This window comes from Leptopilina boulardi, unplaced genomic scaffold (assembly GCF_019393585.1).
Source record: "Leptopilina boulardi isolate dan_hultmark-lab unplaced genomic scaffold, ZJU_Lbou_2.1 LbouV2_278, whole genome shotgun sequence".
Taxonomy (NCBI): Eukaryota; Metazoa; Arthropoda; class Insecta; order Hymenoptera; family Figitidae; genus Leptopilina; species Leptopilina boulardi.
Window position 1 is genome coordinate 6,153,229 of NW_026137838.1, and position 15,049 is coordinate 6,168,277.

Below are 15,049 nucleotides of genomic sequence, written 5' to 3' on the forward strand. Positions count from 1 at the left end.
TGTTGATTGGCTGAAAATATTACTTCTTTGAAAGGGGCGCGCGCAACTTATTTAAATTCAAATTTTCCGATTTCCTTACAAAATTATTTCCAATGGCGGTAAATTTAACAAATTACATAAAATTGTTATTTTCGACTTCAACATTTATTATTAACAATAAAATAAATAATAATTATCAATTTTCTATATGTTTATAATAATTTATCGGAGATAATTTTCAGATTAAACAATAAATCAGAATTTAATATAAAACTAGTAAAAAGTCAAAACTATTTAAAATTTTTTTTAAATATTCTTAGAGATAAAATCAAATTAAATATAATTTATAAGTTGCTAAGAAAAGTGTCATAATATACCATACGTTTGATGGGACTTTTTTAGTATTTATATATTTTAAATATTTGGATATATCAAATTAATGTCAATCCATCAACTACGAGTAAATATAAAATATAAAAAATTATACATCGCATTTTTCTCCCAATATATATATACAAATAATTTTAGAAGAGAGCACTTTGTACTTGAAGTTATAAATTGCATCTCGAGTCTTGTCCAACAATTTTGAAGAGGAAATAGAGGGGAAAGGAGAGTTATATGATTTCTTCTCTTTTTTTAAAGAGTAAAGAGAGAAAGAGAGAGAGAGAGTAAGAGAGGTCTATTTTGTTTCGTATTAAAGTTCGTAGAGTTGAACTGCTACTTTGTGTGCAAATTCATGAAATTTCTATTTCTGCTTTGTCAACGACTTTGCCAAGGAAGTATAGCGAGGCACAAGCCCTAGCGTGATTAATTTTCCAAGGCAAGATGACACCACTGATAATGGAACAGATAGTTTACTTAACGAGAAAATCATTCTGTCTTTCGTGTTGGAATCACAAATATTTCTTGTGTATTTCAATTTATTTTAAATATATATATATATATATATTATTATTATTAAAATCTGTCTTTTTCATTTTAATATTATTTTTTTATGTTTATTTAGAAAGACCTTTTTTTAAGCTGATAATAAAACAAGAAGAAATGATTTAAAATAAAGAAATAATTAGTAAAATTAATTTTCAAGGGTAGTTTTAGCTGAAAGTGGTTTTAACTAAGAGTAGTTTCAACTAAAAGTAGTTTCAGCTAAAAGTAGTTTCAACGTACAGTTGTTTTAGCTAAAAGTAGTTTCAGCTATTTTGTCCATTTAAAATTAATATTTGTCTGACGAAAATCGTTTTTTTCTACTTAAAAATAAATACCAAAGCGAAACTCCAATTTTCTATATAAATATCTGTCTGATGAGAACTGTTTTTTCTACTTCAAATCTGAGTCATGTATTTTTTTTAGAAAACAGCTTTAATCTATACCTTTAATTTAAACTTTCGTTTTCTAAACTATATACGTAAAATGAAAAAAAAAATTTAATCAGAATAGAAATTGAGAAAATTAAAAATCCAGAGAGTAAAAAAAAACGTCACAAAATGATTAAGCGTTGAAACTTTGACGGGGATTTAGATCCTTTTAGGAGAATTGAAGAGAGAACTGAGTAGCAATATTCTCGTTTTGATGGGGCTCAAGGGGAAAAGGAGAGAGACCATTATCTCACACAAAGGTAGTTAACTAATAATACCGAAAGATATATATATATATTGATATATATATATATATATATATATATATATATAAACGATAAATGAGGGGTGCTTCTGTTGGTCAGGCAATTAACCAATCGATTTACAACCTCGTTTATCATCTTTAAAAAAAAAAATCTTGTTCACATGTTTTGTTAATTAGTTTTTAACCAGAGAATTGTAAATTAAAACTACAAATCAATTTAAACGAAAATAATTTAAAATGATTGGGAGCAAAAAAATTATTTTTTAAATTAGGTTTCTTGAATTTAGTAAATAAATTCTAGATATAATACTTTTAATTTTCAATTTTCATTTATAGAATATTTGAATTTCTCTTTTGGACAATAACTGTCGAAAAGTGTTTGCATAGGGGTGTGTAGGGGGGGAGGTGGGGATGAAATAATGCGAAAAGTTTTCGCGGCTTTTGTTTTAATGCAAATTGGAGCTTTGTTTTGAAGGCGATTTTGAAAATAAAATAATCATAAAACAAAAAGTAGAGTCTTTATCGTCGCAGCGATCTTTAAGAGGTTCATAATTCAAGGGGGGGCGAAAGTGATACACAGCTCTTGAAAACTTTAATACTTGAACCGCGAACGTAGTGTAGTGAAACGAATGTGTATAAATATATATACATACAATATATATATTTGTTGGATCACATTATTTACGATATCCGAATTTTTATTCTTGTGAATGTTTTATACGTTCATATAAAAAAGGAAACCACTTTTATAAACTCTGACCAAAAAAATATATTTCCCTCGTCTTCTTTCTCGTTACTAAAAACACAGAAAATTAAAAGGCATTAAAATAAGCTGCAACGCTTATTATTTTAATCCAATTTTGCTTATTTTAATCCATTTTGGTATTAAAATTGCAAAATTAATTAATTCAAAAATTGCAAATTACGTTGCAACTTATTTTAATACCTTATAATTTTCTGTGAAACTACTACTACTACTACTACTACTACTACAAACTAACTTCTACTAAATTAGTAAACTCCTTCTATTTTTTCGATTCAATAAAATCTTGGAAGAAAAAAAAACCATTTTTAAATTTTCAATTCCGGAAAGAAAATATCGATGAAAGGAAGTTTATATATATATATAGAGAGAGGAGGAATAAATTAAATTAAAAAAGATAAAATGCGATGGTGTAAAGGAAATTTGAAAAAAGGAGATAAAATGAAGGCCAATAAGGACAAAAGTGTGGGGTGGGGGGGAGAGTTTTTTTTTCTCGAAGAAAATTTCACGGCGGTTAAGTTCACGAGGTCTTGATGTTACGAAGCGAGAGAGGAGAGAGAGACGATCGTCTAAGGAGGAAGTTGGCTTTTATGATAGAAGGAATTTCCACGAGCTAGTTTATATATATATATAGATATATATTGAACAGAAGTTTACGGCTTCCAGGTTTAGTTCAGTCTTGCTTTAACAGTGTTCTAACCCAAAAGTGAGCTTTTGCTATATAGAGTTACGTTCAATGACGTATATATCTACTTCGTTGTCACTGTCTTATCGACATTATGTGGCCCTTCAACTTTTACGAGACGTCTGCACAAGATAGCACGGGTGATACTTCTCTCTCTCTCTCTCTCTCTAAAGATGCGCCCTCTTTCCCTAATCAAACGAGAAATGGCTTCGTAATATAGGAGAATTAATTTTCTACATTCGGTGTTTGACAAAAAAAAAAGAAATGGAAATAGTTTTTCAATGATTTAGGATTTTATAACCTAAAAAAAAAGTTGTACAAACACGAGGTTTGACAATAGTCGCAGAATTAAATACGTATTGCTGATTCAGTAATTTTATAAATATTCGTCTTTATATTGCTTCGAATATTTTTTTTCTAACACAGATTTAATATAGATATAATAAATATAATATAATTCAGAATATAAATTGCTGTCGCTTTGGCAGTATAGAAAGTGACCTTGCCTTCTCTACGGAAGGCTTTAAGCTAACCCGCAGGCGCGCCACCTGACGGCGACTGAAGGCGCTCTCATTCCTTTTTGGCTGCCTGTAGGTAACCATGGCAACGCATGAGAGTGAATGGGACAGAAAAATTAAAAATTTGAATGTAGCGGCTAACATATACACACTAAGTAATAAATATTATTTAATTTGTTATTAAACAATTCACCTTTTAAATATTTTACTAAATATAATATTCACTGTCAAATATAATTTCAATATGATTAGTTTGAAGAAAATCATGTACCTTTGGTCTCTGCTATACTCAGGTAGGCCGCCAGGCGACCGCAATAAAAGTCAGGTACATTCGGGTTGTCGCAAACATTAGAATTTGAGCATTTTTGTAGTTGAAATAATAAAGTAAAATAATTTCGAAATATTCATCGACCAGTGTTGCCGATTCTATGGAAAATGCATTTTCAGTAATTATATAAACGACCACGGCAACATCGCCCTTTTTGGATATGAAATGTACAAGCCCTTCTGGCGGAGTCAGTACTCTGCTGACTACAAGCTACTCGCCACATTTTCTTAAACTCTCTCTCGTGTTCAGCACTTTATTAATTTATTGAACTTTTAATAAATATCGTTTGTTTTTAGTGTAACCTTACTTTGATTTCTTTCTCCTTCCTTTATTTGTTTAATAAGCAAACCGTAGGATAAATACCTAGATGAATATTCAAATTTTCTGTCTCACTCATACTCGTGCGTTGCCTTGGCAAGCTGCAGGCAGGCAAAAAGGTATGAGAGCGCCTTCAGTCGGCGTCAGGTGGCGCGCTTACGGGTTAGCTTAAAGCCTTCCGTAGAGAAGGCGCCACCTGACGGCGACTGAAGGCGCTCTCATACCTTTTTGGCTGCCTGCAGGTAACCATGGCAACGCATGAGAGTGAGTGCGATAGAAAATTCAAAAATTTGAATATTCAAATTTTCTGTCTCACTCGTGCGTTGCCATGGTAACCTACAGGTAGGCAAAAAGGTGTAAGTGCGCGTCGGGAAATAGAAAAAAACTTTATGAAATTTTAACTCGGTATAAAAATTGTACAAATAGAGAATTCAAAAATTAAAAATAGAAAAAGAAATCAAAATATCGCGAAATATATATACTTCCACTTTGATATATCGCGATCGGAATCCACGAACAAAGGGAACAAGAAAAAGGAATACAAATGGCTTCGGAGATATTGTAAATCATATTAGTATTATATATATATATATCAAAAGAATGCTTTTTATCAATTTCAAAAGGCATTAGAAGACAAATGAAAATATATCAAAAAGCCACTGTCGGTTTTTTTTGTCCCTCATTTTACTTTGACATTCCACAAATGCCCGGGAGAGCTTTTAACGATGAAAAAAAAAATCAATAGCAAGAATATACTTTTTATAATAATATATAATTTCTTTTTGTCGTTTATATTATACTATAAATAAAATTTGTTATTGTATGAAAATATATATAGAGAGAGAATGGGGAAAATGATTTGTTTTCTGAACTCGCGGCACGTCGACAAAATCAGGCAAAATATCTATCTGTGTACCTCTCTCTAAGTGCACGTAAATCTTCGTTGAACCAGCGGCGTAATTCGTGCAAAATTAATGCTCGCGAGTAGTACATATACCCAACTTTGGAAGCAACGGCACTTCGTCTTCGAAAATACTGAACTCGTTCTTTCGGGATTCCAACGATAAATTCTCGATGGCTTCGTGTTCCCTCCATTTCCGGAAATTCTCATTTCGTTCTCCCGTTTGCCAGAATTTCCACTATATATATAGATATATTTATTTCTATAGAGTTGTAAAGTTCCCATGTTGCGTTTGCTTATAGGTGCCTAAGGTATCGTACAATTTCCGCAAGACCTTGTAAATTTCAAATACCTCATTTTCAAAAGCGTCGGTATAAAATTAACATTTCATTGAAGAAAGACGAGGGTGGAAGGGGTTATTCCAATTTTATTACAAGGAGGGACAAAATCGAAAATAATTTTTTTCTCCATTTTTTAGATCTTTACCCGTGTGGAAATTGAAAAATGGTCCTAACTTGGTCCTATCTAGTTTGCCGTTTTATTATCTAGGCCCTATCTTGGCAGTCTAACTTGGTTTTAAAATGGTTGGTGATGCGATTTTAGCCTGGTCCTAATTTGAGTGCCTATTTATGATCAATATAAGGGTCCTTTTTAGGTTCTAGATAGGACCAGCTTTTTTAAAATTCACATAATTTTAATAGGATTAATTATTTGTTAATAAATTTTGATAACATACATAAAAACTTACTTATAAAATCTTTGTTTCTTTACGCATATGTAATATATATTACCATGTATGTACATAAATAATGTATTAACAATCAAATATTTGTAGATTTTTTAAAAAAATAAATATTTAAATATAACTGTACTTTTACAAAGGTTTAGCTTGCACCCTATGATTTAAATAAATCAGTTTCTTTCACTATAGTTCTCTTCGATATAAAATCTTTTTTTTTTAATTATAGAAAGTTTCTTTGAAAAAAATTATCTTTGTTTCAGAAAAATTTTAATTTTTTTAATCAAAGAAATTTTTTTTTGATTTTATATTAGTATTGAAACTTCTTTGATTGAAATTTTTATTCTTTTAAATTTTTCAACTTATTTCAATCAAAGAAACTTTATGTAAATTTTAGAAAAACTTTTTGTTTAAAAGGAAATTTGTTTCGAATGATACAAAACAAATCATCAAAGCAACTGACTTTTTCAAATAAACAATCCCTTTTTTCTGGGTGTATTTAATAAAAATAAAAAAATGTAGTCAATAATAATAAATCAATAAACAAGCAGAATTACATTGCACTTTTTACACAAGAACTTAACCTCTAAATAACTTCTGCTTATAGTTTCGTCCGTTTCGTCTGCTAGGGTTGAAAAAGTAGGGGCAAAAAAATTCAAATTAAATGTAACCCTTCTCATTTTGTTTAATATAAATTTAATTAATAATTAATTAAAATTTTTAAAAAACTATGGTATATTTTTATTTTTTTATTATTTTTCATTATTGTATTTATATATATTTTTTTTTATTATTTTTTTATTATTTTATTATTATAATATTATTATTAATTATAATTAATAATGCCAAAATACTCCGATATTACTAAAATGGCTTGTAAAAGTAGGACCAAGTTAGGACCAAATTAGGAAATATTAACATTTTCTGCCAAGTTAGGACCAGCTTAGGGCCAATTATCATTTTAGGCATACCTTGGGGATTTCTACTCGAGATATAGAAATGAAAAAAATAGAATTGGCATGTGATCAGAAAAAAAAAATTTACTTGATCCATAATGAAGCGTCGCGCCATGACCACGGCCAATCCTATAAAGCGTGGGCTATCAACGAGGACTACTCTTGTAATGAAATAAATTATGATTTTCTATTGAATGTGCTGAGTGAGAATAAAAGAGAGACAAGTTTTACGTGCGTTGTGAGAATTCGTTGAGAAATATAAATATATATATATATATAAAAGAGGCGAGGCCGTGCCTCTCTTTTTGTTGAGAAATCATCAAACAGAAATGCCAATTTTATATTTGCTGAGAATCATATATATACGCACTCTTTTTTTCTCTTCACTTCCTTTTTTATTTTTCTTCTATATACTATTCCGCACATTTTTCGGTGTCAAAAGGTCATTTCTCATGTTCAATATTATCTCATTGAAATCAATGATCTTAACGAAGAAATTTCAATTATTGAGAAACTTTCACTATATATGTTTATGATCTTCTCGCGATCTTTGCTTTAAATGATAATAAAATAGTAAAAAATAATAATAATAATAATAATAATAATAATAATAATAAGAGTAAAATTTAAAAAAATAATAATAATAATAATAATAATAATAATAATAAAGAACACGCTGAGGAGATATTTCGAAAGACTACGGGTGCGTCTATCAGCATACGTGCGATCGTAAATAATACGCGTTAAGATCTCAAAGATTTTATTTCTCTCGCGAGTATTCACTGAAACAATCGTGGGATTTGATACTATAAGCTCTCATCTTATTCAGTTTCATAATTTCATTTTTTTTACTTCATCTCAGAAAGGTCTCATTATCCTCGAACTTAACAAAAAAAAAAAAAAAAAAAACATTTTTTCCCCTGTCAAAATTTCGCAATTTTCAAATTTATTTAAACACAAAAATTTTGCAATTAAACATTTGTTATACATTAAAATTATCTGTTTTAGAATTCGAATAAGAATAAATATTAATAATATTATATTATTAATATATTATTATTAATAATAATTAATTAATATCAATAAATTATTATTGATAATATTATCATTAATAGTAATTAATTTAAACAATTGAAATTTTAGTAAATAAAAATTTATCAATACAGAATAATAATAATAATAATAATAATAATAATAATAATAATAATAATAATAGACGAATTAAAATTAAATTATAAACGATAAAACTAAATTGATTTTACATGTTATAAAATATAGAATTAATTTCTACGCGCAACGGGTGATAAAATTTATGATAATAAAATTAAATCACCTTGCGAATAATAATTATAATTAAAACAATAATTATAATTAGTATTATACTGAAAAAAAAAATTTATTTGATTCAAAATAATCGATTACTTGACTCAAATAAATATATGTATTTCTATCAAATAATTATTTCTTTAAGTCAATTAAAATGGTATTTGTTTCAAATACAGTTTATTTAATTTAAATAAAAATTATTTGATTCAAAATAATCGATTCCTTGACTCAAATAAATATGTATTTCTATCAAATAATTATTTCTTTAAGTCAATTAAAATGGTATTTGTTTCAAATAAAGTTTATTTAATTCAAATAAAAATTATTTGATTCAAGTAAATATTTATTTGATAATAGTCAATTAAACGATAATTTGAATAAAATAAATTTTTTTTTCAGTGTATACTATAAAAAATTAATTATAAAAATATTAATTAAATTAAAAAATTTTATTTGGAAATAATAAATTAAATTATTCATTTATCTAAAATCATGTAAATGTATATAATAATATGATTGACCTAGTGAAATATTTTTTTTTTTCTTAAATTTGAATATATTGGAATTTTTTGCGATTACGTGCGCGATTTAAGGGCGCAGAGAGTAAAAGAGAGAAAGAGAGAGAGAGAGAGAGTGTGTTGCAATATATAAAGGGCGAAATAGCGTGAGGATTTCAATATGTAATTTGCAGTGAATGTTACGTCGACGGATCGATGACATGCCGAAGGGATTCTATATTCTCCCTTTTCCTTTCAAAAGGGTGGCTGCTCCCCTCGTAAAACACGTTCACCCTAGTGCCCTTGACATTGCAAACAACCCCTCTCAAATAATGCATCGCCTCGCTAAAGGGAAAATTTACAGTTTTGCCAACTTTGCGTTTTCAAGGACAACTATTTATCCTCTTCCCCCTCTCTACCCTCCGCAAAAAAAAATAAATTCTCAATTATTCAAATTCCTTTTTCTTATTTTCATTTCACATTTTTCATAAAACTGACATTTCCCCCCCCCCCCCCCCCAAATGATAAATGTGTTTTTTATTTAAATTATTTCTCCAAATTCTTCTTTATTTTTATATACTTTATTTCATATTAATAAATATTATAATAAAATAGAAATGTCTAAAATTATTTTTTTAATTAATATACTTTTTTTTGGAAAACTAGTTTTTAGAAACTTTTTTTTCAAGTTGAAAAATTATGAATATGTGCATAAAATTTTGAAGATGAATAATTGAGAAAATCAGTCGTTTGAAAATAAAAGGTTTTTGGGTAAGGGTGAGGGGGGGGGAGGCATTTGAGTCAGGAAATAAGATCTCTAACCCAGATCTGTTCTACAAATTCGAACAGGCGTTTTGCGTACAAATCACACAGGATTTCATATCAGTCTTGGCCTTGAATCATCTTGGCAAGATTCCCATCCATCCGTTTTCCTCTAAACCCCCCCCCCCACCCTCACCCCCTTTCCCTTCCCATGATATTCGTCCGCACACTGAATGCACCGAATACGTAATGTTGGACTATGTGTCACAAGTGGAATGGAAATCTTGTTCAGTCAAAGTCGTTTCTAAAATTATCTTCAGTCATATTACATTTTTCTTTTTTGAAAATAAAATAAATTTTTTTCTACATAAAATGTTTATAAAAATTATTAAAAAAATATTGAGAAATAATAGAAAATATATAGATAAAAATAGTAAATAATAGTACAAAAAAAAAGAAATAAAAAAAACAGTAAAAATAGTTTTTTAAATAAAAAAAAAATTGCAAAAAAAAATGCGAGTAAAACAATAAAATTATTCCTTTCGATTTGTTGCAATAATGAGATTAATACATTCAAGGTTAATGGACAATCATTGAAAGAGAGAATTATTGTCGAAGGATTTTGCAAGGCGTAGGATTCCTTCGTTTTTTTCATCCTTTTTTTTATGGTATAATGAAAAATAAAACGACACCCACAAAATTTAATTAAAATTCAATAACAAATGAATTTAAAGAAAAAAAAATCTTGAAGTGGAACTTGACTTTATAATTAACACTTAAGATTTTTTTTGTAATTCAGTATATTAATAAATGACATAAAAGGCTGTTTGTAAATTTAAACATAAAAAAAACATCGTCCTTGATAAAAAAATTTTTTTTTTAAATTTGTAAAAAAAAGATTCTTTTGTCTGACTATAATTTTCTTTTACTACTTATTTTAATTTTACAACTACTCCTACTATACTAATAGAAAATATATTTATTGTCTGATACAGACAGTCTTTTACTACTGATAGTAAAATTACACAATAAACTGTCTGACTGAAACGGAAGTTACTACTGATGTAAAGTCGTCTGCCAGATAGTGACTTTTACTACTGTGATAAAATTTTTACTATCGTCAGTAGTAAAAGACAGTTTGAGTCAGACGATATACAATTAAAAAAATTTTTGTAAAGTATTTTCAGTAGTAACAGACTGCTTTAGTCAGACAATCCGTTTTCATTTTCTCCTAAAAGTTATATCAGTAGTAAACATCAGTTTTAATCAGACATTTTTCAATTTGATCATTGTCTTACTGATACCATTAAATTAGAAAGATCTTCAAAAAAAATTGTCTGACTACAGAGAGAATGTTCTACTTACAAACAGAATTCCAGAATTCAAAACGTCTGACTTGTAATTGACTTTTACTACTGTTTAGTTTGATATTTTTTCACAGGCCCTTCAAATTAATGCCTTAAGATTCTACAACCTTAAAATTAGACCCACAACCTTCAAAGTTATTCTAGAATGTACGAAATTGTTTTAGAATCTTGTAGGTAGAACCATTAAGAGTTCTAGTACCTTAAAGTTTGTTTTACATTCTTGAAGTATATTCTAGAACCCTTAAATTTGTTTTAAAGACTTATTGCAAGTTATTTTACTACCTAAAAAGGTATTTTTCTACAAAAAATTGTAATTTTACTACCTAAAATGGTATTTTACTACCTAAAATTGTAATTTTACTACCCCAAAATTATATTTTATTACCTAAAAAGGTATTTCGCTACCTACAATTATAACTTTCCTACCTAAAATATTAATTTTACTACCTAAAATTGTATTTTACTACCTAAAAATGTTTTTTACTACCTACAATTGTAACTTTACTACCCAAAATTGTAAATTTACTATCTAAAAAGTATTTTACTACCAAAAATTTGTATTTTATTACCTAAAAAAGTATATCACTACCTACAATTCTAACTTTACTACCAAAAATTGTAATTTTACTACCTAAAAAGGTATTTTTCTGCCTAAAAATGTATTTTGCTACCTAAAAATGTATTTTACTACCTAAAAAGGTATTTTAATAGCTAAAAACGTACTTTACTACCTAAATTGTAATTTTACTACCTAAAAAGGTAGTAGGTAGTTATTTTACTACCTACAATTGTAACTTCCCTACTTAAAATATTAATTTTACTACCTAAAATTGTATTTTACTACCTAAAAAAGAAGTATGTAGGTATTTTACTACCTAAAAATGTTTTTACTACCTACAATTGTAACTTTGCTTCCTAAAATTGTAATTTTACTACCTAAAAAGGTATTTTTCTACCTAAAATTGTATTTTCACACCTAAAAGGGTAGTAGGTAGGTATTTTACTAGCTAAAAATATATTTTACTACCTAGAAAGGTATTTTAATACCTAAAAATGTACTTTACTACCTAAATTGTATTTTTACTACCTAAAAAGGTAGTAGGTAGGTATTTCACTACCTACAATTGTAACTTGACTACCTAAAATTGTAGTTTTTTACCTAGAAAGGTATCTTACTACCTAAAAAGGTAGTTTTTGCTACCTAAAAAGGTATTTTACTACCTAAAATTGTATTTTACTTCTTTCGAAGTTATTCTACAACCTTAAAATTTGTTCTAGAACCATCAAGTTAAGTTTACAAGCTCATCAAATTCTTTACAATCTCGAAGGATAATTTACAACTCTATATAGTTTGTCCTACAACCTTGAACTATATTTTACAACCTTAAAATTTGTTGCACATCCTTAAAGGTTAATTTACAACTGTGAAATTTATTCTACACAACCTTAAAGGTGAATTTGAAACTACAATTTGTTTATAATTAATTTTACAATTAATTTTACAATTAAGTTTACAACCTTAAGGGTTATTTCACAACTATAAAATTTATTCTACACTTCCTTTAAGGTTACTCTACAGTTGTAAATTTTATTCTACACAATCTTAAATATTAATCTACAACTATAAAATTTCTAACTAAATTTTAAAGGTCATTCTACACAACCTTAAGGGTTAATCTAAAATCGTAAAATTTTGTATAACTTTTGGAAATAAGGTGGATGTAACATTTCTCGTGTTATTGGTCAAAAAGTTATATTTTTCCAACTGATTTTTTTTTTCGCAAATGTCTGCATAGCCTCAAGGACTCAGATTAAAACCTGGATTAAGCTAAGTCTTTTAGAAAACGACGAGCTGACGAAGCTCCCGTCCATTGGTATATATATATATATATCAATGGATTTTCTGAAATATTCAGGTCGAAAGCTTCAAGCGCGATGGGAGCTTTTCAGGAAGATAGCTATGACGACGAGACAGACGAAGTAATCGAGTTTAATCGCGACGATGCTTGAAACCCAAGTCGTCGTCGTCGTTGTCGTCATAGTCGTTTCTGAACGTGGCCTAAAGCGATTGCAAGGCTTTAATAGTAATCCTCTTCTCTTAGACAACCCGCCAATCCTTTTTGCTTCCACACTCTCACTATATATATATATATATACATATAGAAAACGAATTGTCGATTCGATATGCCCGATCACTTATACGTGCATTGGAGGGAAAATTGCAAATTGCACCCTCGCTAATCGAGCTTTCTCAATTTCTTCTTGTGTGCATCTCAAAAACGATCGACATTTAATGAGCAAAGAATAGATTCGAATTTTAAATGGATTGGTTTCTATTTTTTTTTTTTCATTACTCATTTGGGAATAGTTTTATCATTGGAATATTAATTTCTAAAAAATAAAATAGGTACTTACAGGTTGAATTTGTGCGTTGAAAACCTTGTCTCCGTATTCTCTGACAAGAAATGCACTGTAAGAAAACAAAAATTAAATTATTGAATTAAATATAAAAATATAAATTTCAAATTTAATTTTTTTAATAAATACACTGAAAAAAATTTTTTTGTTTCCAATAATCGGTTACTTGACTGTTTATCAAATAAATATTTATTTGTATCAACTAATTTTTATTTAAATCAAATAAACTATTTTTAAACCAAAAATTTCTGAACTCGAAACAAATAAAATTTATTTTTATATATCTGAAAGAAATAAAATTTATTTCTGTTTTTGAAAGAAATAAAATTTATTTCTCTATATCAAAGAAATTGATTTAAATAAAAAATATTTGTCTCAAGTAAATATTTATTTGATAATAGTAAAAAAAAAAATTTTTTTCACTCTATGTAGAAATAAAAAAAAAATATTCACATAAGAAGATTTATAATTCAAAACGGTTACACAATTGCAGAAACAAAATATGTGTGTGTGTACATTGATGATTTACAATCTATTGTGTTTTTGCATTATTAATTCTCCGTTTGTATTATACACGTACATGTTTAAATATATAAATACTTGTATATCTTGTCACAATAATGTGTGATGCTTAGTGACCCATGGACCTTTTATATTTTTTTTCTTGGTAATAAATTATTATTTTTACTATAATAAATAATTTATTTTATATGCACGATTTTCCAGCGATAATTATATAGCGCCGCCCACTTTCTGTTTTTACTTTTTTTTTTGAAAGAAAAGAGAAATACTCGACTTTCTGGCAAATAAAATTTTAATCGATCGTAAACCTATTTTCTCGATTCAGAGGAGGAAATTTACGATTCATAATCATTTGTAAATCAAGTGCTCTCGCTATCTAATTCCGTACTGTTTCTGATAAAATTCTTAAACGAAAAAAAAAAAATTATTATTTCTTCCATGAAAATTTGTTACTAATTTTTATTTATTTTTCTTTTTATTAAAAAAAAAAGTTATTTTCTTTAAATTAAAAAAAAGAATTTTACTTTCAAAAAAAAAAAAAATTACCAAAATACAAAATTACTAAAAAACAAAACTAAGAAACTACGAAAGTACAAAAATATCAAATTTATAACAATACAAAACTACGAAAACACAAACTTATGAAAATACAAAATTACTAAAATACAAAAAATAAAAAACTATAAAATACAAAATTACAAAACTACGAAAGTACAAAAATACTAAAATACAAAACTACAAAATACGAAACTACAAAACTACGAAAGAACAAAAATACAAAATACAAATTTACAAAATACAAAACTACAAAATACAAAATTACCAGAATGCAAAAAATACAAAACTACGAAAATACAAAATTACCAAAATACAAAACTAAAACAAATAAAAAAACTACAAAATACAAAATTACCAGAATACAAAAAATACAAAACTACGAAAGTACAAAAATGCAAAACTACAAAATACAAAACTACGAAAGAACAAAACTACAAAACTACGAAAATACAAAATTACCAAAATACAAAACTAAAACAAATTAAAAAAACTACAAAATACAAAAATAAAAAATTACCAGAATACAAAAAATACAAAACTACGAAAGTACAAAAATGCAAAACTACGAAAATACAAAAATACAAAACTACGAAAGTACAAAAATACTAAAATACAAAATTACAAAATACAAAACTACAAAACTGCGAATGTACAAAAATACCAAATTTACCAAAATTACAAAACTACGAAATTACAAAAATACAAAAAATTAAAAACTACAAAATACAAAACTACGAAAGTACAAACTTACGAAAATACAAAATTACCAAAATACAACAAATAAAAAACTAT

The 15,049-nt window shown here is 27.3% G+C and overlaps 1 protein-coding gene across 4 annotated transcripts in view; it reads left to right on the forward strand.

The window, feature by feature from the left end:
- LOC127281853 (growth factor receptor-bound protein 14-like) overlaps positions 1-15,049 on the forward strand; it is a 438,976-nt gene that overhangs the window by 414,178 nt on the left and 9,749 nt on the right. The window lies entirely within an intron of this gene.